General features: G+C 40.9%; 2 long non-coding RNA genes across 17 annotated transcripts in view; one reads left to right on the top strand and one right to left on the bottom strand.

Annotated features, from left to right (window-relative positions):
• Nucleotides 1-25,779, bottom strand: part of LOC138759553 (uncharacterized) — a 596,266-nt gene that overhangs the window by 481,964 nt on the left and 88,523 nt on the right. For 15 of the 16 annotated variants that reach the window (XR_011354926.1, XR_011354930.1, XR_011354928.1 and 12 more), the window contains one exon: nucleotides 6,708-6,831. This is a non-coding gene — a long non-coding RNA (uncharacterized lncRNA). Of the gene's footprint in view, nucleotides 1-6,707; nucleotides 6,832-9,989; nucleotides 10,076-25,779 lie in introns of those variants that run through there. The other variant, XR_011354936.1, reaches the window with a different exon arrangement.
• On the top strand, nucleotides 5,298-13,429 carry LOC138759555 (uncharacterized). The gene is made up of 3 exons (XR_011354938.1): nucleotides 5,298-5,423; nucleotides 10,165-10,237; nucleotides 13,092-13,429. It is a non-coding gene; the product is annotated as an uncharacterized lncRNA (long non-coding RNA).

The following is a 25,779-nucleotide window of genomic DNA, read 5'->3' as shown; positions in this document are numbered from 1 at the left end:
AGAAGGCTATCCGAGACTCTAAATATTCTTAAAACAAAATATATTTATGTAACGGCGGCGACACTGCTAACTGAAGGATCGCACAACCAGACGGATTGAGTTCAGTGAGCAAAAACTGATTTATTGCAGGCTGCCTTGCTGGTCTTATACTCCTAGCCTGGACCTGGCTGAGAACCGCACTAGGGGGCCCTGACGTCACTAGGGCATCACGTGGGTCCCAACCACGGGCTTCTGAGGACGGTGCTGAGGTCAGGAGGAAACCCCCGATGGCGCCATTTTGGCCGGCTGCCCCACCACGTGCATGACAAGCAGGGCCGGTTCGCTTATGTATTTTCCTGCTTATGTATTTTCTGTCTGCAGTGAGTTATGTCTGGTTGTGTGTGCGTGTTTTGCACCAGAGGACCAGAGAACACCGTTTCATCAGGTGTACTTGTTCAATCAGATAAGAATAAACTTGACTTGGTTAGATTGTGCCAGAACAACAATCTTGTTCTCAACATCAACAAGACCAAGAGGCTTATTTATTGAATTTAGATTGGTAAGGAAGAGGGACATGTCCTCATTGATGGACAGAGATGGAGGTGGTACCCTCAAGTTCCTTAGATCCACATATCAGAGGAGCCAGCTCATTAAGCCAATATTGAAGAAGGAACACCAGCACCTCTATTTTATAATGTCTGGGGAGATTTGGCATGGCATTGAATACTCTTTCAAACATCTTCATGTGCACTGTGGAAAGCATACTGACTGGTAGCTTGGTCGAGGAATTCAATTGTCCAGGTGTACAGAGGATGCTGAATGTGGAAAACAGCCTTGCCATCACAGGTTCCAACCCCACATCCACTGAGGGAATCTATGTGAGACGCTGCCTCAAGACGGGAGCCAGCTTTGGAAAGGATCCCGTCACCTTGGCCACCATTTGTTACTGATATCTTCGACTTAGTATGGTGACTGTACCTATGCTTTTATAAACAAAGTGCCTGTTTGGCTGCAGCAAGAAGTTTGGTGCAAATGTACATTTTATAATGTATTTGACAATAGATTCTTTAGGGCACACATGTCAAACTCTGGCCCGCGGGCCAAATATAATTTGGCCCGCAAGATCATATTAAATATATATTAGAGTTGGCCCGCTGGCCACCGCGCCAGTATAGTGCATGCACACTGAAGGTGAAAATGAAGATGCCGGAGGTGTGGGGGGATCTCAGAGTCCCGAATCCCGGGGATCGGAGCGCCGCACTCAGCCCGCCCGGCTCCTGGACACACAGACACGGCTGGAGTTGGGGACCATCCTCGCTGGGTCTGCGCTTCAGCGGCGACGCCGGACCGAACTTCTCGTTGGCGATGCCTTCCCCCTCGCTCCGTGCGTGGCGGACCCTGCCTCCCGCTCCTTTTGTTGGAGACGAGCCCAGCGCCGTGAGATTGCAGTTTAATCCCTCTCCAACCATGGGAGGGGGGTGGGAGCAACGCGCTCTTCTCAGCCAATTCCTCCACTGCCCCGGACGCCGGTGTTTCAACGGGGGGTTCGGGTGCCTTCGTCAGGCGACCGACCTGTTGGTCCAAGACAAGGGGAGAGCGTACAAACTCCACATAGACAGCACCTGAACTCGGGTGAATGTGGAGCTGCGACCCCACATTCCACATCAGGATTGTGTGTAAGATTGGGAGCCGTGAGACGGAAGCTTATTTTGTTCCTGTGATTTAAGCCTTTCTTGGGGTGGGCGGGGGGGTCCTTCTCTGACCACTTGCCTAACAATTAACCTAATCAGATGTGGAGTTACCACAATACAACAGTTCTCAACCTTTTTCTTTCCACTCGCGTCCCTGTGCCATTGGTGCTCTGTGATTAGTAAGGGATTGCTTAAGGTGGTCTGTGGGTGGAAAGAAAAAGTTTGAAGACCACTGCCTTAATCATCCCTCATTGACTCGTCATGTGCACGGTTTCAGAGCTCCAAAGGAAATGGTCCAATGACAATGACAATGAAAGAGTTTATCCAAAACTATTATTCAACATTTATTTTAATAAGAAAAATGTTGAAAGAAGAGAAAACATGCAGATGTCGTTGAAAATTTTCAATAAATATTTAGTTCAGCCCTCGACTTAGTCCAAGTTTTTAATTTTGGCCCTCCGTGAATTTGAGTTTGACACCCCTGCTGTAGGGTGTTGAAGATCCCTCCCTTGTCAGTTCTTCAGAAGCATCTATGAAGTACCCACATTAGTTATTGACCCAAGATCATTGTAAAACTCACCTGTCTGCATGTCACTATTAGGAAAGTTCTTGTGTGAACTACAGCTCTGAATATTATTCACCTTTTATATTCATGATCTCTTTCTGTTCTGGAGTGATCTAAAGTGAACTAGAAATTTCTTTTACCCACAAAAGTACCTATTTGGCTGCAGCAAGTAAAAATGTCAATGCGTATACATATTGTGTACTTATAAACTCATTTTCATTGCCAAGACCTCATCTGTCCTGCTAAATGGGAATAACTGCTTCACAACTTCAAGCTATTTCTTGGTAATTTCCACATCAACCAAGTCCAAAGGCAGATTGACAACTATCCATGTCTCCAGGTAATTTTCTGGAAAAAAAATTACCATGCTTTTATCTGCAGAAGTAGTTGCAATTTGCTTTAGCTGCTTTTAGGTGTTCCGATGAAGATTACCTGCCTGCAGGCGCGGCTAGCAGAGTTCAGCTGGCACGTTTAGTCATGATTTTTTTTGATCTCTCTATTCAAGAGTTAACATTATGTTCACTTGGAACAATTGGTCAGGTAAGTATTGAATGGCTCGTCATCAAAATAGTAATCCACTAAAAAGTGGGAATCAGGATGTTTATTCATTCAACGGTTTGCGCCGTTAGTATTGGTTTCAACAAACGTGAATTCGGTAAAGCCCAGCGGTGGTGACATTTCATCTGTCATTTCATGTTGTGAACTGTTCTCGATTTGATTCCAATTGCCAAGTAGCTGGCAGCCACTTCAATGACAAATGTTACTATTGGGTGGCAGGAATTGGTACTCTTAAGAAGACTTTTGGATTAATTGAAACTAAAATTGTCTTAAGTTAACAAAAGTGAAAATCCAGAAAAACATGTGAGATTGTGTTATTTCACCTGTTCTAAAATCGCCTGCCAATTCAGAATTAGACAAGTTCCTAGATAATATTTGTGTAAATATTTAATATTTAAAATAATCATGCCATCCAATACAGGACCTGGACTGACTCATGGATAGATTGTTTAATTTGATGATATTTTAAATACATTTGGGCGATGAACATACTTTAATGGCTTTAACTCCCCCCCCCGCCGGTCTCAAGAATCGATGGCTGATGACATCACCATGACGACATCAGCCCGCCCCCTGGCAGCCCGGCCACTTTCAGCTGCAACAGAGCAGGATATTATACCTCCTGGAGGAGGGTTTGGTAAGTAGACCTCCTGGCCGGCTTTTCCGATTTCAGAAGGCCACCCGACAGCCGCACAGGAGTATAATGTGCAGCCTTCTAGTCGGGTATTGTGGCCATCTGAAAGCGGCTTTTGTCACCTCAATTTGGCTTTTTGAGTAAATTTGCGAGTCATCGATGGACAGTCTGATCTTGAAAGCTGTCTGGGGGGCCCGATCCAGAATTTATACCACAAATAAAATGTTTCGCTGGTCATTATGATGTTGTTATTGCCCAAATAGCCTGTCATAGTTCCAACACAAGCTTCACTTCAAAAAGTGCAGCTGGTCTGAGAAATATGATTCTGAAACATTTTCAGATGCCCTCAAGGATAAGAAAGTTACAACATAAATGCACATATTCCTTTAACAGAATCAAATTCTATCACACTTGGAGAACCTAACTTAGTTGTCATTCTAAAATTAATGATCAGTTTCCTCTGGAGGGAAAAATGAATGCTGTAAGTGCATGGTGAAAAGTCAAGCTCCAATCAGGTCAAATATTTACTTTTTTTTTTAATTTAGACATACAGCACGGTAACAGGCCATTTTGGCCCACAAGTTCTGTGCTGCCCAATTACACCCCATTAACCTATAACCCCCAGTATGTTTTGAACGAAATACTGTGATTTCATTTTTAAAATTCACAGTATTGACAAAAAATGGATTTGTGACCTTGTTTGAAATCAGAAGTGAACAAGAGTTGACAACACATTGCATATCCAAAGCTGATGTCACATGCAATTAGCTAGATACAGGTACTCGTTTTGATCATATTTCTGATACTGCAGCTCTAACTTTCCGAAGTTCATTATTAAAACATTACTGTGCCTTACACTGTCAACATTCCGCCAACTTTTTATTCATCATATAGACATTGTTCACTGAGCTTTAAAGTATTTTCTTTGGTTTCAAGGAGTGGCTATGCCAACTCTTTAACCTCAGTTATTCTTGTTTTCTATCTTCACTTCTTCCTTTATCTGATGTGTTCAACTTATCTCTCCATTATTACTTATTCTTTTCACTCCAAGGTTGCTGGATCTTCAATTTCCACAAAAATATTGCATTCAGTTTATATTGAATTTTCAAAATTTGAAACAAAAAGTGGATATGGCCAGTTCAATCCATAGATGCTGTTTGCCCAAGTCCCTCCAACGTCTTTGTTCACAACAGATACGTTGATTCTGGACCATGTCAAGAGATCCATTAAATGACCCTGCTACTGAGATCACAAACATTGAGTGGCATACAAACCATCCCATTTAACATTTGACACAATGTTATAAAGTTCAAATGACAAGCAACAAAATCGCACAAGCTACAACCTTCAGAGATTCTCCACATGATGGAAGTCAAATTCCTTTTACAAAATGGCACAGCATAACTCATTTTCAGACAATTAACCTGCTCACAATGTCAAGCTTGAAAAAATACAGAGCTTTGAACATATAATTCCTGAAGATGAAATTTTGGCAGCTGACCTGTTGGCAAGGCAGTAACACAGTAACACGCACTCAAGCACGTGGCTTTGAATAGTGGTATATATTGGGAAACATAAATTGTGGGTTGTTGGAGAATGGATTGGTGGAACAAGATAGCATGGAGAAGCAATTTTCATGTTCATAGACCCGTGCTTCCTGAAGAAACATTCATTGCAACAAATTAAAACCTGTGCAATAGTCACTTTCTGTTGCAATTGAGCTAATGGTGTAAGACCTTAAACTTTTTGTTCATGTGGTGTTTTGCCTGTGCCTGTGGACTGACAACAGAATTAAACAGATTGTGCAAACTACATCTTAAAAAGCCATTGAAAATAAAAGTCAGATCAGTCCGCACATTGGCGTTCAACCTTTCCTAATTTTTATCATAGATGATTGCATCTTGTTTATATGTTAATAAATGCAGTAGGACCTCACTGTAATAGTTCAGCCAACAGCAACGTGAAATGGAGCTAACTCCTATCTCCAAAAGACAAGGTAGGCTTTGTACAGGATTACTCAACTAAATACAATTCATCATTTGCAATCTTGTTTTGTCCTAATTTACGATACTTTGTCTTTTCAATTGACATTAAATGTTTAAGGGGCCCTGATTCCTTCTCACTTTAATTGTGTTAAATAGAGGAAAGCAAGTTAAAAACACAACAAATGCAAATGCTATCAAATTATTCCATAATGCATTTTTTATAATCTAAAAAGGTTTGAAAGGCATTTACAATAATATTGACATGAAAGAATAAAGTTGTTTTTATGATTTATTAAGAGAGTCATATCATTGTTCGTGTTTGTCTAATTGCATTTTTAATAGCTTTAGCGTCATTGTGGACAGTGTGGCATTCAATCAATCATAATGCCAGCTCATGACAGGAGTGAAAGTACAAATCATTTTACCTTCCTATTTAGAGGCTAAACCTGATGAGATGTGGTTTTTTTGGGGAACAGTATACAATGCTGCATTACATAGTGTCCAAATTGCTGCAATACATCATGTAATACATCGTGAAATCCACAGTGCTTTGATCTGATCCACTAATTGCACCCATTCTTGTGGTTTGGCAGCTAAAAACATTCTTCAGCTCATAACATTTCCTAGTGCTTCTTTTCTTAAAATCTTTCAAACACATAGCTATGGAGAAGTCCATATCTTGGACAATTTTCAAATTCCTCACTCCAAGTTCTTTAGAAGAATATATTAAATATCCAGGGAATCCAATACGGGAGATCAAAGGATCAACAAGGACACAGGATTTCTATTAAGGTGTTTGAAAGCACAGTACTACAAATCATCTCCAAATTGGCGTCCCCTGCTCAACGCTGACTGAAATAAATCTTTTTGGCCTCATGTCAGGGAAAATGCCTGGCAATTTTAGATCTTAATTATCAGAGGTAGATAGGAAAACATCTGATAAGCAAGCAGGGATGGTGGGGTTGAAAGGTTACCATGGATAGCTGGGAATGCAGAGCTGAGATTACAACCAGATCATCTTAAATGGCAGAGCAGGGTTGAAAGGCTGTGGGCTGCTCCTGTTCCCTCTATGTGCATTCATAGGTTAAACAACCTGCAGAACCTGGCATGCGTGGCAGCAATTCTCTGTGATTTGAGAGCTGATGCAGACATTTACTTACAATTCAGTCAGAACAGTCTTGGGAGGAAAACAAATTTTAAATTCAGGAAGAAACTCAAAAATAATAAGTTAATAATCCAGTAGGATTTCAGGCAAAATAGCAGCTGTTGTATCTAATTACACTCAAATGTCATACCGCAACACTGTAGAACTTTCCATTTGATGATTGATCAGAGGGAATTTGGGGAGCAGGCTGACAGACTCTGGGGTCTAAACATACAAGTCCAAATGGTTGAGCCTGGAGGGGGATTGCAACAGGTCTGAAAAATATAAAAAGAAGGGGGAACACTTTTAGTTAGTGCGCTAAGAAATGATGATTTCTCTATAGTAATAGTGAAGTAATAATTTGCATTAATATCGGTTCATGAATAATCATTTCTCATCATCTTTCCTCTATCTATTCAAAAGACATAATGAAGGAAACAATAAAGCAGATTAAAATTGAGCCCCATGGCAACTTCATTCATATTTGCAAACATTCATGAATAAAGCAGCACCTAAAATAAAGGGCAAAAGTGGGTCAGTCGTCTCAGTTGTGAAATTCTTGTTTATGTTTTCAAACTGCCTCAATCACTGCAATCTATCCACTGGCGTCACTGGGGGGGGTGGGTAGTACGGCCGCACCGGGTGACAGTATCAGAGGAGGTGATACCAAAATGACTCCATAAAATTTTCGTTTCAGCAGAAATCTATTAATACTTATAAAAATATTCTTGTAATTTGTTATAACAACAAAAACATTTTTCGTAAGCCCAGCTTACATGCATCAATATACCTACAAGGCTAATGTACTTTTTGAACCTTCTGATGTGCTCAGGTCAGAGCTGACTATATTACCCAAGTACAACGATGCCTCGATTCACGTGGTTACGTCTGCACGTGCTACAAACACGCACTGTTGTTTTCGTTGCTGCTGGTGCTTTTACAGTCGCTGCTTTTGTTAAATGTTCTGGTGTTTTAACGACAATACTGTGGTCATTAGTATTTGTGAACCTATATCAATAAATTTCTTGAGAATGAAGCAGTAATTAAAGGAGAAAAATTTTAAAAAAGGTTTCCACTCAGTTCCTAATCATGTTGTTACTAATAATGTTGTAATTCAATGTATAAAGATGATATTGTAATTTAAAGGTGTAATTTTAATTTTGCTAGTTGTTTATCTCACTATTATTGCCATTACATTCAGTAATATACAGGAATTACGATTTACAAGTAGCATTAGTACAAAAAATATTACTTAGGATTCTGTATAGTCTGATACAGGAGGAGGTCCATTTTGGTGGGGGGGGGGCAGAAATGTGATACCATGAGTTACCGCACTGGGTGACACTAACCCGAGTGACGCCACTGGATCCCTCCCGACCTTCAGAGACCTTTGTGCTCCTTGGTTCTGCCCTCGTTCATATCTCCCAATTTAATTGCTCGATCACTTATACTCAGGAATCCAGCTACCTAAACCCTAGGCTCCCAACGTATCTGTGTCAACCTTTACCTCCCTTTTATGCAAGATATGCCACATAAAACCGTTTTTGGGCATCTGTTCTAATTTTATCTGGCAACATTACTAAGCAGCTGTTCGGGACAAAAAAAAATGGCACCACATAATGCCAGTTGCTGACAGCATTCCATAGCATGTAATATAGTAACAAACAGTGCAAAAGTACAAAACATTCTATTACAGTACTTTGTTAGAATGTTAACTCTGTACACAATCGATTTTTAGTGCATCCCCCTTACAGTATTAAACTCGGCTACTGAAGTGCACAATTGAAAGCTTTCTGGCAAGTTATAAGCTACATCTCCAAAACATACACATGCTTGAAAAGCAAAATGTTGCTGAAACTGGAAATCTAAACTAAAATGATACATGCTGGAGATGTTCACCAAGTGGTAAGATGTCAGCCATCCTTTGAGCCTGCTCTGCCATTCATCAAGATAATAGCTAATCTTCAATCTCAAGGCAGTTTTCTAGTCTAATCCCATGACCTTCATTTCCATAAGTCTATTGATTTTGTGTTTTGAGCACATTCAGATTCTCTACAGCCTTCTGGAACAGAAGATCCCAATGATTCATCATCCTTTGAATGAAGAATCCTGAAATAGAAATAGAAAATATTGCAAAAACCTAGCAGATGAGGTAGTAAGTGCGAATAGAGAAACAGTTAATATTTTGCATCTGGCAGCTTTCATTGGAATCTAAAAAGAGACCAAAGTTAGCTTTGAGTAGCTGTGAAGGTTGGAGATGGGAATGGGTGAATCTAAGGGAATATCTCTGATAAGGTGAGACCAGGTATCCTTGTAAAGCAGTTCAGAATGGATTTAGTTTTTTTAAATCTAATCAAAATGTTGCTTATGGTAAGGCTGAGGGACATGTCAAGCAGGCCAGACCAAGAAAAATCTCATCATGTTAGTCCTAAATAGACTAGACCTTATTCTGAGTCTGTGACTCCTGGTTCTGGACTCCTCAACCAGTAAGACATATTCTTAACCTACTGAGCTAAGGTCTACAAGAATTTTGCATATTTATATGCAATCTTCTCCTTATTTTCTAAAGCCTGGAGAAGACAGCCCTAGTCTATTCAGTCTCTCCTCTTCAGAATAACCGACAATCACTGGAACCAACCCACTTAATCTTTGCTTCGCAAATATTCTTCCTTGGGTTAGGAGACAAACACTGATAAGCACAGGTCCAGATGCAAAGACACCACCAATAAGACTTGTTAACTCCAATAATCAAATCTACTTGTTATGAAGGACCACATAGCTCTTGCCTTCACATTCACGCTGCAACTTCAAGTTGCCCTTTCAGTAACTCATGTGGCACCTCACAGAGAATCAAAAGAGTTTTACAGTCAGGATACAGGCCCTTCAGCCCAAATTGTCCATGCCTAAGCTAGTTCTAAATGCCTGCATTTAGCCCATATTCCTCTAAATCTTTCCTCTCCATGGAGTCATCTAAATGCCTTTTCAACTTTACAATTGAACCCACTTCTACCACTTCCTCTGGCAATTTGTTCCATCTATCCACCAACCTGTGAGGGAAAAGGTAGTCCAGGGCCCTTTTAAATCTTTCCCATTTCACCTTAAATTGGTGCCCTTTAGATTCCCCTCTCCTGGGGAAAAATAATATTTACCTTATCAATGCCCCTCATGAGTTTATAAACCTTCATGAGGTTCCCCCTTGGCCTCCAACACTTCAGGAAGTAAAGAACCAGTCTCTCCTAATGATTGAAGCCTGTCAATCCCAGTAACATTCATGAATCTTTTCTGCATTCTTTCCAATGACTGATATCAGCTGGATGAACAGGTGAGGGTACAATACTCCAAGCATGGTCTCAACAATGTGTTGCACAGTTGTAACATTGAACCACTGCTCCTGTATTCATTGTTTGGACTGATGAAACTAAGTGTGCCAAACCTTCACCATCACGTCCACCCTTGTCTCCGTTTCAAGGAAATATGCTTCTTGACTTCCACGTTTTCTGAACTTGCTCCAGTGACCCCATAGTATCTTTAGCTCATGCATACCAAAGGTAGCCTTCACAGCATTTGAATTTGCAAGTGTGATTAAAAATGATTAACTCCCTTGACAGGAAATGGATCAACATTTACAGATCTCAGACTTCCACTGCAATGCTGAACCATTCAAGAGACCAGGAGACTTTGGTATGGATGTTTTTTTACATATTTTTCTGATACATTTTGACTGTTAAGGATTTTTAAATGGTTATTTATGTTTTGAAAGTTGCTACTTCCCCTTTCTTAAGCACATTAGAGGGATCCTGCTTCCCTCTTTCCACCAATTGTACACAGGATGTTGGCTCATGAGAATTAATTACTTCTCTTTGACTGTGCAAACCTAAAATTACCTCTCCACTGCTCAATTACTGAGCATAAAGGAAGAAGTCCCCCAACTTGACTATTTGCATCACATCTGCTCAGCTATGTATTTATATGTGTCACAAAAGGATTGAGTACTGGAGAGTTGGATTGAGTATAAGATGGGATATAGCCACGTTGAATTACTTCTAGGACTGCTGACATTTACCCATTGGAATCCTCCGCCATATTCCAAGTACTCTACAAATTTGCCCTGCTCTTTCTTTATTTGAAAAAAATTCTAAGCAAGTCCCTCCTGGAGCATGTTGTATTCTTAAAGCATGTTCGTTGCTTGCAGTCTTCACTCCATTCTTGAATGATTGCCACTGGGATCACTGCCAGACAGACACCCTGCAAATTGGAGCAGCAACACCTCATCTTCCATCTGGGCACCCTCCAACTAGATGACATTAACATCATCTTCTCTGGTTTCCATTAAAGCCTGGCCCTATCTTCTATCCCCCACCCCCCCAACCCCCCCACCCCTGTTCACTATCTCTCTCCTCTTTTCCCTTGGTCTCCTTTCACAGAGCCAAAATCAATTTTCACCTCTCCTCTTATCATATCCAATTAACACCTTTTGTTAGTCTGGACTCCTCCCCTTGCCAGTTTTTGTCTTCATCCTGATGCCTTCCTATTCTTGCTTATACCTTGAGGAAAGGCTCAGGCCTAAAACTTCAGCAATACATCTTTAACTCCTATGGATGCTGCAAGATTGGCCGAGTTCCTCCAATATTTTGTGTATTTTTACTTCACTCCACTCTTGAACAAGTGCAGTGTGAAAACGGTTAGCTATGGCTTCTCATTTCTAGTTTAAACACCCCTCTATACCCCTTCAAATTATGTCACAAATCTGACAGCACCCCAACTACTACACAGATGCAGTAGAATGTGAATACTTCATTTCCTTCAGTTTAATGGACACTAAAGGAGCATCACATTCTGGAAGAGATCACAATCTGATTGCCACAATAAAATGACTTCATGTAACACTTTAAATTCAGAAATATGAGAGATTAATGTGATCCTTGAAGGCAGAATTTATCTTTGCCAAGAATAGTTGGCATGCAATGGACCAACTTTAGATTTTGCAGTTGAATAAATCTGTCGGCAATATTACAATCAACAAATGTGACTTTGAATGTTCAAAAGAGAGTTCAATGCAGATAATGTTTGCTTTTTTTGCACATTAGATTTTTCAATTATCAAATTAACCTTCTGCAATGTTGCCTTTTCTACAATCTTAAATACATTAGTTTACAAACCTCCAAAAACAGTCCATTAAAATATGTGGTGAGGTTACATTTCAGTTTGAATAGATGTTCAATGGAAGAATAAATGCAAATTGAGCAAAATAAGCATGTTGAAAAGATTCAGGGCCAAAGTCCTTTATTTCTTTTCTACACTTGTCAATCTTTTTAACTAATGATTACTTACACTCACTTTAAAAAGCAAGGCAATCCCTTTGAAAGTACAGAATTTGACAGCACCTCGCATAGAAAATGAACAAAGGCTGGCACATGTAATTCAGACCACCCCCCACCAATTTTGCTTATTCCCAATATCTCCATCACTGTACTAAACCATGCATTGTTAATCTTCCTTTCAGTACCCTTCCATTTCTAACTCACACAAGTTCACGGTTTCCCTTGTCAACAATCTGTAGATCAAGCAATTTACTGTTTTTGTGATTTCCTTAATTTCCCCAGTCAAACTAGTGATATTATAATTGATCTGGAATCGTAAAAGTACAAGCAGTTGAATTGCAGTTGTGTCCAGCAGTTCCAGCATTATCATAGAAAAATTCATAATTTTTGTCCTACACTGGTCGGACAACCATAGGATCAGAGGCTTTTTTAATTCCTGGCCTAGAGATTTAGGACAAGGCAGCAAAATGAGTTCATTCTCTTTTCCATTTTAAAAAAAATTAATTCAATCATTTTCAGTGTTCCTTCTGATTTAATGTTTTTAATAATTTTAAAATATATTTATAGCAGTTTTAATGTTTGAGTGGAGGAGATACTTCAAAACTCTTACAATACCTCAGTTTTGACAAAGGCCCCCAGTTAAAATCTGGATATTTTAGCAGCCAGGTTAGGGGCCAGAGAAGTAAATGACCAAAGCAAAACTTTTACCTGATGCAAATATATGGAGCATAACAAGACAGCCTGTAGTCACCATGATTGAAGTAAAAAGACAAAGCTGGTGAAACTCAGCAGGTCAATCAAGGTACTTTATATAGCAAAGATAAAGATACATAACCAATGTTTTGTGTTTGAGCCCTTCATTAAGGTATGAGCAAAATATAGACAGGAGCCCAAAAAAAGTTGGTTATGTATCTTCATCTTTGCTATATAAAGTACACTGTTTGATCTGTTGAGTTTCTCCAGCGTTGTATTTTAGCAAAAAATATGAGGGGTCAATTCAATCGTGCTTTCAAGTTAAGACCAGCCAAATGTGGGCAGACAAGGGCCACAAGCAGCAAGAGTAGAATCCTGCTCAATCTGGCCCATTACTATGGAAGCATAAAGCAGCAGCCTTGAAAACTATTGTACTTTCACCTTAATCATTTCTTGCAAATGCTATTTCACACCAAATCTGTATTAATTCTCATCAAACTTTCTTCTCATTACGGCGGCAGATTCTGGGGATCAGATTAAACTAAAGATTTTGTTGAATTGGAATAAAACTCTCTGCTATCAATCACTTAACAGCAGCTTTTAAAATCTGCAATGTTTTCACCACATGCTCGATGATCTGACAGCATGGCCAAGGTTTTCCCATCACCATCAATGGAAGAATGACTGATTTGGATTTCAAGGCACTGTCCACAAAAATTCAGAAGAATACATGACAAAGATCACCGACCCCATCTCAGTCTGAGCTTCTGTGACCATCCAATAGCAGCAATTTTATGCCATTTGATTTGAAGAATTTTGAGAAATAACAGCTTTAACCTTGAACTGCCTTTTAAACATTTTTATAGAAGATGAAAGATTGGGATATGGACATGAGATTCCATATTGAAAGTGAAATATAATAAATCTTGAATAAAAGAAAGTTTTTAAAACAACAGAATATTGACATAATTATCCCAAAGGATTTCAACTGTAGATGCATGCTATGTTAATGCCATAGTAAATGGCAGAGCCCTGAACAGCATTACAGAGCAAATAAATCAAGGGGTACAAGTTCATAGCCCCCTGCAAGATGTTACAGAGATTGCACTTGGAGTTCTGGTCACCCAGCTATAGGAAGAATGTTGTTTAACTGCAAAGGGTTCAGAAAAGATTAATAAGGACAGTATTGGGAACTGGATTACAAGGCAAGATTGGATAGGCTGGACCTTGTCTCTGGAGCACAAAACCCTTCAGCATTACTTTATAGGGATATACAAAGATCAGAAAGTTCTTGCATTTCAAAGACAAAAGGTCCAGGAAATCTGATAACAAATGGTTACAGAATTATTACAGATTTGGTGTGAAATCATTTTCTAGAACTAGAGGGCTTGAGTTTAAGGTAAAAGGGGTGAGTTTAAAGTAGACCTGAGGAATTACATTTTCAGGTAGCAGGTGTGTGGAATGAGCTGCCAAAGGAAACTGGTCACTCAATTACAACATTTAAACATAATTTAGACAGGTGGATGCTTTAGTGAGCAATGCATCAAATGGAGGCAATTGGAACTAACTTGATTAAGTAATTTGCTGGCATGGATGAGTTGGGCTGAAGTTTCTATCCTGTATTACACTGTAATTTCTCAATAATAACCAAAGGTGAGGGCATTATTGTAAACCCTTTGATGAGGTGCAAAACTATGAATGGCTTCCACACAGAATAGTCCGTGCTGCTATGCTAGTTGATCAGCCCACAATGTGAAAAGGTTTGCTGTGGAGAAGCAAGTTATCTATCTACTATTGCTTTCTTACCTAAAGATGTTCAAATCCAGGAATTAATTTGATGCTATTTTATTCAAAAAGAGACTTAAATAATATTTAATTCTTCGACTCTTTGTATTAGCTCAAGGTCAAAATGAGCAACATCAAATACCATTTGAGATATTTTAAACAGTCTACAAAATTGGCTCTGAGACAGATATCAGGTGAAATAACATACACTGGCTATTGAATACTTCAGAAAAGGTCTCAATACAAATTACATTGTTGGTAACCACAAACAATCATGTTCAGATATCAATTTATTCATCTTGTGCTTTGTGTCTCTGGTCAACAAGCTTTAAAATTTTATTATAGGTCAGAGAGTGTACTCTACAAACTAACCATCCACAGGGCATTGATCTTGGCTTGATGATAAATGGATTCATGCTAATATTTATTCAGGATGAATGAACCTGCAGACACAATGACGCTTAGGTGGACAGAGGTTTAAATTCAGTTGACTTGTAGATATGAAGTCACATTCTTCTCCACACAACTGAAATACGATTTTACAACCCCACCCCCCCAAATTGGCTCACTTTATTCAATGTCTAACATAGGTTAGACAGGTGTTTGTTTCCATCTGACAGAACTATCACTTGACTTCAATGTCAAATTGGTGCTATAGGGCAAGGCAGGCAGTTTCTGATAGATATTGATCTGAAGCGTCAACTCCATTTTTCTCTCCTCAGACGCTGACTGATCTGATGATCTTTTCCAGAGAGTTATGGTTTTTACTTCCTCTGTCCAATTATACTAAGTTGTTTCAATTGCTGCCAAATAATGCTCTGGGTTTTTGACTGTTTTCTCTTGAAGTACTCTGCTCCAGTTCAGCCTAATACAGTAACATTCCCAGTATTCGGCACCTACAGGGTTTGGTAGATGCCAGAAATGCCAATTTTATGGTTTCTTGAGACTTACGCTTACAATACATAACTAATACACCTGCATTAAGAATAAACAGTTTAAAAGAGAAAGATACTACCATGTACTTAAACTGAACAAATTTCACATGCATGAAAGTATTTTACTTTATTTTCAGGCACATTCTTTGGAAACATTTAACCACCAATGCATATGCAGGTTTGTAATGGAAGATTCTAACCTGTTTTTTAAAACTTGCTGCTCTGGGTTCTGCAAGGCTGAGAACCTGCTTGTGTTTTAGAATCAGCAGACATAAGCTAAATTCCACCAAAGGGCCAGAGATGCTGTTATCTGACGAAAGGACATCTGTGTACCAAGAACATTTAATCTTCCTGCTTGTTTTGGTCACAGACTGTCAGAGGCCTAGCCTTGATGCAAAATAAACCATTGTATTCAAGTGATAAGCTGAAAATTATATTATTCGTTAATAGCCTAGCATGCGAGCTTGCTCGCTTATCTTTCTTTCTGTGCTGGGAATAGGTGCTTGGGTAAGCAGTTTTTGGGTAAAAGAAGCCATGGTCCCGCTGCTGAAGTTTGAGACTCTCCGAGAGGTGGCAACATCTCTCAGCAAGAAGAAGAACTTCTGGAGTCCAGCCAACGTCCCAGTCAGGGGAGGTGGAGAAGTTGCTAACGGCACCCTGACAACCAACAAGTGTGCAGTCGTTGCCTCGCTTCAGCAGTTGGGACCAGTCCAAGCGTTGATAAGTATAGTTGGGAAGGGCTTGCATATTGTAGTGTGAAATCAGCTTTTGAATTTGTAATAAACATTTGTATAAACTGAACTGCTCTCGGTGTGTGTGTCTATTTTCTTTCGGTAGCTCAAACACTGTGACCAATCTAAAACGAACAAAATGAGAGGTATAAATTTACCCAAGACAAGGTTCCTCCCCCTCCACGAAACCGCCCGAAAGACGACATTATAGATAATTAATGCCCACCTCTCCCAAGTTTACAGATACTAATATACTTAATAATATAAAGATCAAGACTCTTACAAAGCAGGCAGCCAACAGCAAGTGGCAGCAACCAGCTTTTCATCCTGGGCAACATGATTTTATTCAATCACAACTTTATTCAAAAAACTGTTACAAGTAAAACATGACCAAGGCCCTCTACTGGCGAATATTTGTTCCCATCTTCACCAAAGTCTTATGTTACTTTGGAGAACATTTGCTTTTACAATTTTAAACTTTTATTTACATTTTTATTCATTCTCATTTATTTTAATCTTTATTAATTTATTTTCCTCAATTTTTTTTTGACGGTTGTTTGAATTCCAGATAACGAGGATTTTACTGTACTCTGTAATAGTGGCGTCACTACGGCTCCTAGAACGCTTCCACCAGCGTTGTCTCCACTCCATCCTCAACATTCATTGGAGCGCTTTCATCCCTAACGTCGAAGTACTCGAGATGGCAGAGGTCGACAGCATCAAGTCCACGCTGCTGAAGATCCAGCTGCGCTGGGTGGGTCACATCTCCAGAATGGAGGACCATCGCCTTCCCAAGATCGTGTTATATGGCGAGCTCACCACTGGCCACCGTGACAGAGGTGCACCAAAGAAGAGGTACAAGGACTGCCTAAAGAAATCTCTTGGTGCCTGCCACATTGACCACCGCCAGTGGGCTGATATCACCTCAAACCGTGCATCTTGGCGCCTCACAGTTTGGCGGGCAGCAACCTCCGTTGAAGAAGACCGCAGAGCCCACCTCACTGACAAAAGACAAAGGAGGAAAAACCCAACACCCAACCCCAACCAACCAATTTTCCCCTGCAACCGTGTCTGCCTGTCCCGCATCGGACTTGTCAGCCACAAACGAGCCTGCAGCTGACGTGGACATTATCCCTCCATAAATCTTCGTCCGCGAAGCCAAGCCAAAGAGAAAAGAGGGTTGGTGTCACCTGGTGCAGAAACGCATGGTGTCACACCCCTCTAACAACCAAGTGTACTAGTGTACCGAGAGTAGAGGAAAGAGGTGTGTGTTCCTTGTATGTCTGGGATGGTTGGGGGGGGGGGGGGCGGGCTCTGACCGGAGCACATTAGAAGGTTCAAAACATAAATTAGCATAGAGCTTTAGCCTTTTAGGTATATTGATATATGTAAGGTGGGCTTACGAAAAATGTTTTTGTTGTTATAACTAACGACAGGAATATTTTTATTTTTTAAAATTATACATTTCTACTGAAACATTGCACAAAAATTTTAGAGTCATTTTGATGTCACCCCCTCCAAAGGTGTCACTCAGTATGGTCTGCACCCCCCTCGTGACGCCAGTGCTCTGCAAATACAAGAATGTCACCAAGAACTGAATAATCAATGCCATGCCCAAGGCTTGGTTGTGGGCATTTTTGTCCGTGCTTTCAAAGGGTACAAAGGCACCACAGGAATTTCAGAGATGAACAAAGTCACTTTTCTGAAGGCTCACAATGCATCGATATTCCAGCCCTGATCAAAGGGCATACATTTCACATAGAATTAGGAGGCCTATCACCCTCAATGTCCCCAACATTCAAAATCTGCATCTTGAATATATTTATTGAGGCAACCTCCACTACTTCCTTGGGCAGGGAACTCCACAGATCCATATAGATTTAAGATCAGATTAAAGAAGGAATAATTTAAGGGAAGTTGAGGAAATGTTATTCCTCTTCATGCCTAGTAAGTCATGATCTGTTTGGACTGGTTGTCCCATCTGCTCTGTTATAAGCTCACATTTAATTTAGAAACCACACTTCAAAGATTAACACAGACTGAAAACCTTTCATAACAAAATCTTTTCACAGCAAAATCATCCACAGTTTGTGTTCAGACAGAAGGCACCGTCAAGTGAGAACTATAAACAAAGTTAATGGTTTGGAAGAAACAAAGGAGCAATGGTTGTTATTTCAGGAAGAAAGACCAGATGGAACATTTACAGGTCATATAATTATGAGTCATGATTTTTGGAAAATGAAACAGAAAATATTTCAGTATTGATCAAGCAATTGATCTAAAAACAGAGTTGAAATGGCTCTGTGAAATGGACACTTCTGGTGCTTCTCTTTGTCAGGGAAAACAATGAACCACCATGACCATTGTAATGGTCACTTTTGATTAACCCATATATGGGTAAAAGAGAGAGAATTGCTTCATTGGATTGTTACCATTCTGATGGCCATTTCATCTGATCCCTGTTTGGGTTCTTGGAAGCATCATTGAAGTTACACATTTCATTTCCCCTATGCAAGGAAGAGGAAAGTTGTGCTCAAAGTTGATTAGATATTGTTGGGAACAGAATTACAATTTTATCCCCTGGTTTAAAAATTATTTGTCTTGCTTTTCTGTCATCCCAGACTTTCATATTATCTTGACCCACTTTCAAATTCTCCTCACCTATCTTACACACATTTTTCCAACAATCTTGAAACTTTGAAACATAACCCAACAAATTCAACTGCACATCTTCATTCACCCACCGTTCTTTCAACAACATTAAAGATCCCCTAACTTCATGTCCAAATACCAACAAAAGGACTAGAACCTAACGATTCTAGTACAGATTCCCTTACTGCAAAAAAAAGTAAATGAACACCTTCATCCCAGTCCTTCTCATTCTCTAGACAATAATTCCTCATCATAGTTTTTAAAGTTGAATTTAATGTCTCCAAACTTCCCTGACATTCTGGATAATGTGCAGATGATGCAATTTGTTTAGTTCCCAATTAATAAACTTACTGCTGAAATATTCCTGACATAAAGTTACTTCTCTGATCAGATTGTATTTCTTTAGGCAAACTAAATGAAGTGAAAAATTTCACTAGAACCCCAGACACAGTTTTTAATTTTGATATTCCTAAGTAGTATTGCTCTGGAAACCTGCAGGGTGTACACATAATAGTCAACAAATATTCATTTCCAGCTTTTGTTTGAGGCAATAGACCAACACAATCCACAATTACTTTAGAAAAAAGGTTCTTCAAAAATAGGTATAGGTTTTAAAGGAACAACTGGTGGTCACTAATTAGGTTTCACCACAACTTGACGAGTGTGACAGGTCCTACAAAATGTCTACACATCTTTTCTTAAATTAGGCCAATAAAATTGTTTCATAACTTTATAAGTAGTTTTCTTTACCCCAAAATTCCCACCCAAGGGTGTGCTATGGGCTAAAGTCAAAATTTCATCCCTATAATCTTTCGGAACTACAACATGGTGAACAACTGCACATCTTCATTCACCCACCATTCTTTCAACAACATTAAAGATCCCCGAACTTCATGTCCAAATACCATTCTTCATTAGCAGGGGCATCAATGAGTGATCTCCATTTCCTCATTAATATACCTTCCTTGAAATAATATCTAACTGAAATTTTCTTAATTTCCTCATCAGTGAGTGCTTTATCCCCAACTTCAGCAAGATCAGTATCTTGATTCATTCTTTCTATTATTGTAATTTTGGTCTGGATAATGACAAATTCTTTTCCAGCTGCTGTGCTCTGTCGCAGGCTTCTAACCCTTTTAAATTATTTTGTACACCGCTGTTTTTCATCATCGCACTCGCTACTGCACATATTGGGCATATATCTAAATTTGTCTCTGATTCATCAATGACTGTCTTATCTGTTCATTTCACTGCAGGAACAACTTTACCCTCTGCCAGATCATTTCTGAATAACAATGAAATACCACCTATTGATAAACTTGATCTGCTTCCTATTTTAACAAGTCTATCAAACTAATTCTAATTTCAACATTATTTTGTGCAAAGGTATCGACGCCATAGTTGGTCAGCTATGTGCAAGTAGTTTGCCTGTGCACAAGTATGAATATTTCTGGCCAACATTCAATTTAAAAGATTAATAAGTAACCTCTGCTAGATAGTAGATTTATTCACAAGCATTCAGCAGAACATTTGGCCCAAGTTCAATGAACAGTAATTATTGATCACAATTTGTAAACTGTACCCAGAGGGAATAGCTATCACGAAGAACAAGAGGTGATTTATGTAAATATTACGTTGCAAAAAGCAGCCTGTGTGGTTCTGTAAACGAGTTATTTTAATTCTATTTTAAATTTAGGAATAAGAAGCCCTTGTGGCCCACAAGCCCAAGCCGCCCAAATATTCTCCAACCCCCGTATGTTTTTGAAAGGTTGGAGGGAAACAGAGCACCTAGAGGAAACCCATGCAGACACAGGAAGAACATAAAACTCCTTTCAGACAGAGCCAGATTCCAGGTCACTGATGTTGCAGTAGTGTTGCACTAACATCCTCACTATCCATACCGCCATAACCATAATTGATATTCCTTTATCTCAGTTCAAATTTTAAAAGTTAAGAACCATACAACATTCGTAATGTGAACACCTCTTGAAAAAGCAGAGAAGACAAGCTTTACATCATGGGTGTTGGTCAAAACTATGTTATTTTAAGATCTTTTATTATTCTCCCTCGGAATTTTGTAAGGTGTGTGGACCGTTGTGATTTAGACAGTTTTGCTTGTTCTCACTTTCTACTAATTTCCAAATACACCTGACACGCGCAAGTTGTGGCAGAGTTCTTTGCAGAGGATACAAAATGGATAAAACGATCAACTCTTTCAGCTGACTAGCCATTTTAGAATACTAGCCACACAAGGTCGCACTATGATTCCCAGTAACAATGGAATACCACTCGACGCATATCGAACTAATTGAGTTGCACCACTTCTGCACTTAGGAATCTGAAAGTTGCTTTTCTAACCCATATATTCCATGGTTTTTTTTTAATTTAAAAAACTACTTTAACCACAAACTTGCCTTCTCTGTTACCGTGCAATATGTCAAAATTTAAAATAAATTTAGAGTAGCTATAGTGTGTGGAAGGTGAAGATCTGCTGGGAGCAGTTTGCAAAATGGCACCACACTCCGGCACCGTTAGGTTTTGGTGATGATATTCCTGAACAGCACAGGGCTGTCAGAAAAATATACCTGCCAGGATAGCACAGGTAGATCACCCTGAGTGTTGAGAACCAGCTGTACCTGGGCTGTGGCTCAAATAGCACAAGGCAATTCACTATTGGACAGCTGCTCCCTACCTTCAACAGATTTTGAACCAGAAAGAGGGAAGATGCACTCATCAATCTCTTCACAATATCAGACTGTAGGCTTCTTCAGGTGCATTCTCCGCCAAAATGTGCCTGCAGAAGCAGATTCAGACCTGTGAAATGGTCGTTCAAGTGGCAGCGCTGAAAGCACAGCGCTGGCCATCTGAAAGGGACAGCTTCACGGGAGGTGCCTTGGAGCGCTCTCCAGCTCCTGTCCCTTCGGCCTGTCAGAGTTGGGGTGACAGGCTGTCAGCGCTGGGGCAGCCGGCGCGGGCAGTCCCCATACTGATCTCACTTATGAGGGACAGATTAATTTGTTGCTTTCCAATGCAGGCACTGAGCACCAAATGTTTGTTGATAATCTGCCCATAGCCACGCCAAACCTTGAGTGCTCAGAGAGGAATCAGATCAACAGAGAGTTTGAACTAGCAGAGGCATCGGGAGAAATATATAACCACACGGGTCTCGGTGGTGCAGAACAATCTACACATGATTCAGTTAGCAAAAGACGTCAGGGTGGCAAATAAAAAAAACCCAGGGAGTTTGTCAGAGGGAAATGCAAACGTTATCTAGCCCCATCTTGCCCCATGCTCTTCCCACAGTCCTGTATCAGTCCCAACACTGTGGGGCAACCGGCACTGGATGATCAATGTGGGGACCGACACGGGGCTATGGAGAGACAGCAGAGCAATGGGATCAGTGTGTGTGGACCGATATGGGGCTATGGGGAGAGAGAGCAGTGGGATCAGTGAGTGGACCGATATGGGGCTATGAGGAAAGAGCAGAGCAGTGGGATCAGTGTGGGGACCAACATGGGGCTATGGGGAGAGAGCAGAGCAGTGGGATCAGTGTGGGGAACAACATGGGGCTATGGGGAGAGAGCAGAGCAGTGGGATCAGTGTGGGGACCGACATGGGGCTATGGGGAAAGAGCAGAGCAGTAGGATCAATGTGGGGACCGACATGGGGCTATGGGGAGAGAGCAGAGCAGTAGCATCAGTGTGGGGACCGACATGGGGCTAGTTTAATTGGGGGATAATGTTTGGTGCAGACATTGTGGGCCAACAGGCTGTTCCTATGCTGTACTGTTCTTTGTTTTAGATATTCATTATGTTTGGTGTTTGCATTTCACTCTGATAAACTCCCTGGGTTTTTTTTATTTGCCATCCTGACATCTTTTGCTGACTGGATCATGTGTAAATTGTTCTGCACCACCGAGACCTGTGTAGTTATATATTTCTCCCGATGCCTCTGCTAGTTCAAACTCTCTGCTAGTCTGATTCCTCTCTGAGCACTCAAGGTTTGGCGTGGGCAGATTATCAACAAACATTTGGTGCTCCGTGCCTGCATTGGAAAGCAACAAATTAATCTGTCCCTCATAAGTGGGATCAGTATGGGGACAGCCCTCACCAGCCACCCCAGCGCTGACAGCCCGCGCTGGCCGCTCCAACCCCTACAGCCCGTTCCGGCCGCTCCAACCCCTACAGCTTGCGCCGGCTGTCCCAACCACTACAGTCCGTGCCCACTGACCCTGCCCTGATGTCCTGCGCTGGGAGTCAGGGGCAGTGGGGAGGGGAGCTTTCAGGCTCTCATCAGCTGATTGACATCCCCTTAACAGCCGCTTTCAGGCGGCTGCATTCAGGTGCCGGGAGTCCTCAGTGCTCCAGCGATTATCCCTCCTGGATAAGGGTTACAAAGTTCGCCTCACGAGCGCCTTCTATGCTTTCAAGTGGCCTCCCGACAGCTGCATATGGGCATAATATGGGGATTTTCATCGGGAGATTTTGGCCACCTAACGGTGCCGGAGTGTGGTGCCATTTTGCAAACTGCTCCCAGCAGATCTTCACCTTCCACACACTATAGCTACTCTAAAGTCTCCTCCTTTACTGCAAAGTGCAATTGTTATATCAGAGCATTGTCCCACAAACAATGATACATTAATAACCAGGCAATCTAGGTTTTAAAACAAAATACGACACGGAGAAAAAAAAATCTATTTCATATTGCTTTCGCCAGTCAATGCTTCACATGTTAATTACCAGTGGGGACTGTGAGTTCATCGTCACTTTTAATTCCATAGAAAACGCATGAATGCTTGCTGCGGATTCATTAAGATGCAAATGGATGCATTCTTTTTCTTCTTTGGCTTGGCTTCGCGGACGAAGATTTATGGGAGGGGGAATGAAGAAAACAACAGGTTCCCCTTAGGTACAACCAGGCTGACCTGCAGATGAAGTTGCTGGAGGGAAGAGCAGGTCAACTTCAGGAATTCTTTGTTACAAATGCCCACACTTTGTTTTATATTTGCACATTCCCAATGCATGCAATTCCAGCTGGCTAAAGTGGTCTACTTTAGAGCATGCTCACGAAATGTTGCTACCCACAGAAATGCAATTGTGCAGTGCCACAACCTGATTGCAGCTATTTCAAATAATTTGCATTTCTATCTGGAAAAGGCTACGTATTCCATCAGTGATGGTTTACGTGTCAGCACAGGGTTGACACTCCACAGTCACATAACTTTAGTAACATTTTCATACAGCAATAGCCCAAACTAATTGGTCTTGTGGATTTTATTTTGGGTCTTGATCCAGCAAGATAGCAAAAATATTTTCAATCCATGCAGACAAAAAGGCAATTAGAATGATTGATGTGATGGACACACACCATCTCCTAAAGCCACAATAAGGCTAATTTCAAACCTAATAACAGTGATCATTTTCTCTGCAGTATCAACCGATTATGCTGATTAAATCTAATGTTCTTCTCTCAAGGAGAGGTACCAATAAATTTGTACTTCAGTCGGTGCTTTCTTGTGCCTGGCAAGTACAAAAGTGAAGGGCTGTCAAAGTCGATGTACTTTGATCGTTCCTTCAAAGGAAAGGCTACTTTTAAAGTTGTGGGTTCCAAACTCCTCCCTAATTTGAACAAAATAATTGTTAAAATGTCATTTGAAAAATTCAGTTTTTCTGTGATAGCAATAATTTGGCTCCCACTTTACGATATTCAAGGGAAATTTGGAACAGACACCTACTGGTGCTGAATGTCTGTCAAATAAAGACATGAATCATTATGGCTATTAAAGCAGCAAATAAGTCTCTCTGCAGAGTCCCTGCAAAAATTTTAGTCATATAATTTCACTATTGCCCACATTCACCACTGACATTTCCTGAAGCAGAACCATGAATATAGGGAGAAGCACTCGCCCTTGCAGCTTGTTCTCGGATTCAATGGGTATTGTCAATCTAGCCACTTCAATCCAGAACCATAAATATCAATGATTAACAAAGTCTGTGGTCTTATTTATGAAATGTTTGTTGGCCTAACCAACCAGAGTTAGGGAGAAGGGATATGCCGTTCTGGATTTTCACCCTTTTGGATTGAGAATTGTTTTTCAATAGGATGAATGGCCTAGTTTGAATTACAGAGCTATTTTTCTTTGTTCTGGCTTCCCTTGGAGAAGGAACTTTTTCATATTTACCTTATTAATACATTTGTTTATTCCAAATAATTTAATTAAGTCACCTCTTTAAACTTGACTATCTAAAGCAGGGGTGTCAAACTCAAATTCACGGAGGGCCAAAATTAAAAACTTGGACTAAGTCGAGGGCCGACCTAAATATTTATTGAAAATTTTCAACAACATCTGCATGTTTTCTCTTCTTTCAACATATGTAATGTTAAAATTTAGGATATAACTTTAGGAGGATAATGTTACAGGTCAGGAGTAGGTAGCTCAAGTTCACCCTTTGCTTGACCTGAGGGAAACATATTTGGTCCCTGTGGAGATGTAGTCAGCATTCACAGGCTGTGTCCATTTTGGCCTGCATCAGGACTTAGCATTTCCTACTCACTCCTCAGGCTCTAGGCCTCTATTCACCCTCGACCCACCATCCCTCTACCTGACCAGTCCTTTACCCAACTTCTACTCACCCCTCACTCCACTCGCTCTGCCTCTACCCACCCCATCCTATACATGCCCCTCTACTGCCTCTCCCCTCAACCTGTTCCTCCCTCTACCCGTCTCTCACCCTCTAATCACCCCTCCCCAACTCGCCCTGCCCCTCCCCTTTCACCTCTTCCCTATCCAACCCTCCTTCTACTCATCCCTCCCTCTAACTGCCCCTCGCACCACCATAACTTCCCCTGCCCATTACTCCTCACCTACACCCTCTGTCCACCCCTGCTTACCCACCCACTCAGGCCCAGCGCGCTACCGATCAGCCTTTGCGGACAGCCACCATCTCTCTCTTCACGTGCAGGGCCGAGCCAGCCGTCCATGGGGTCCGCGCGGGTGCAAGCGCTGAAGGCCGTGGCGACCGGGAGAAGTGCGCTCGCGCTGTGGATGGGCCGTCCGGTGCCAGTCGCGCGGGGCTCACGCTGCCCGTGCGCAGCCTGCCATGCCC

This window comes from Narcine bancroftii, chromosome 3 (assembly GCF_036971445.1).
Source record: "Narcine bancroftii isolate sNarBan1 chromosome 3, sNarBan1.hap1, whole genome shotgun sequence".
In the NCBI taxonomy this organism is placed as follows: Eukaryota; Metazoa; Chordata; class Chondrichthyes; order Torpediniformes; family Narcinidae; genus Narcine; species Narcine bancroftii.
Note: the sequence above shows the minus strand (reverse complement) of the source record. Positions and strands in the feature narration are given on the sequence as shown.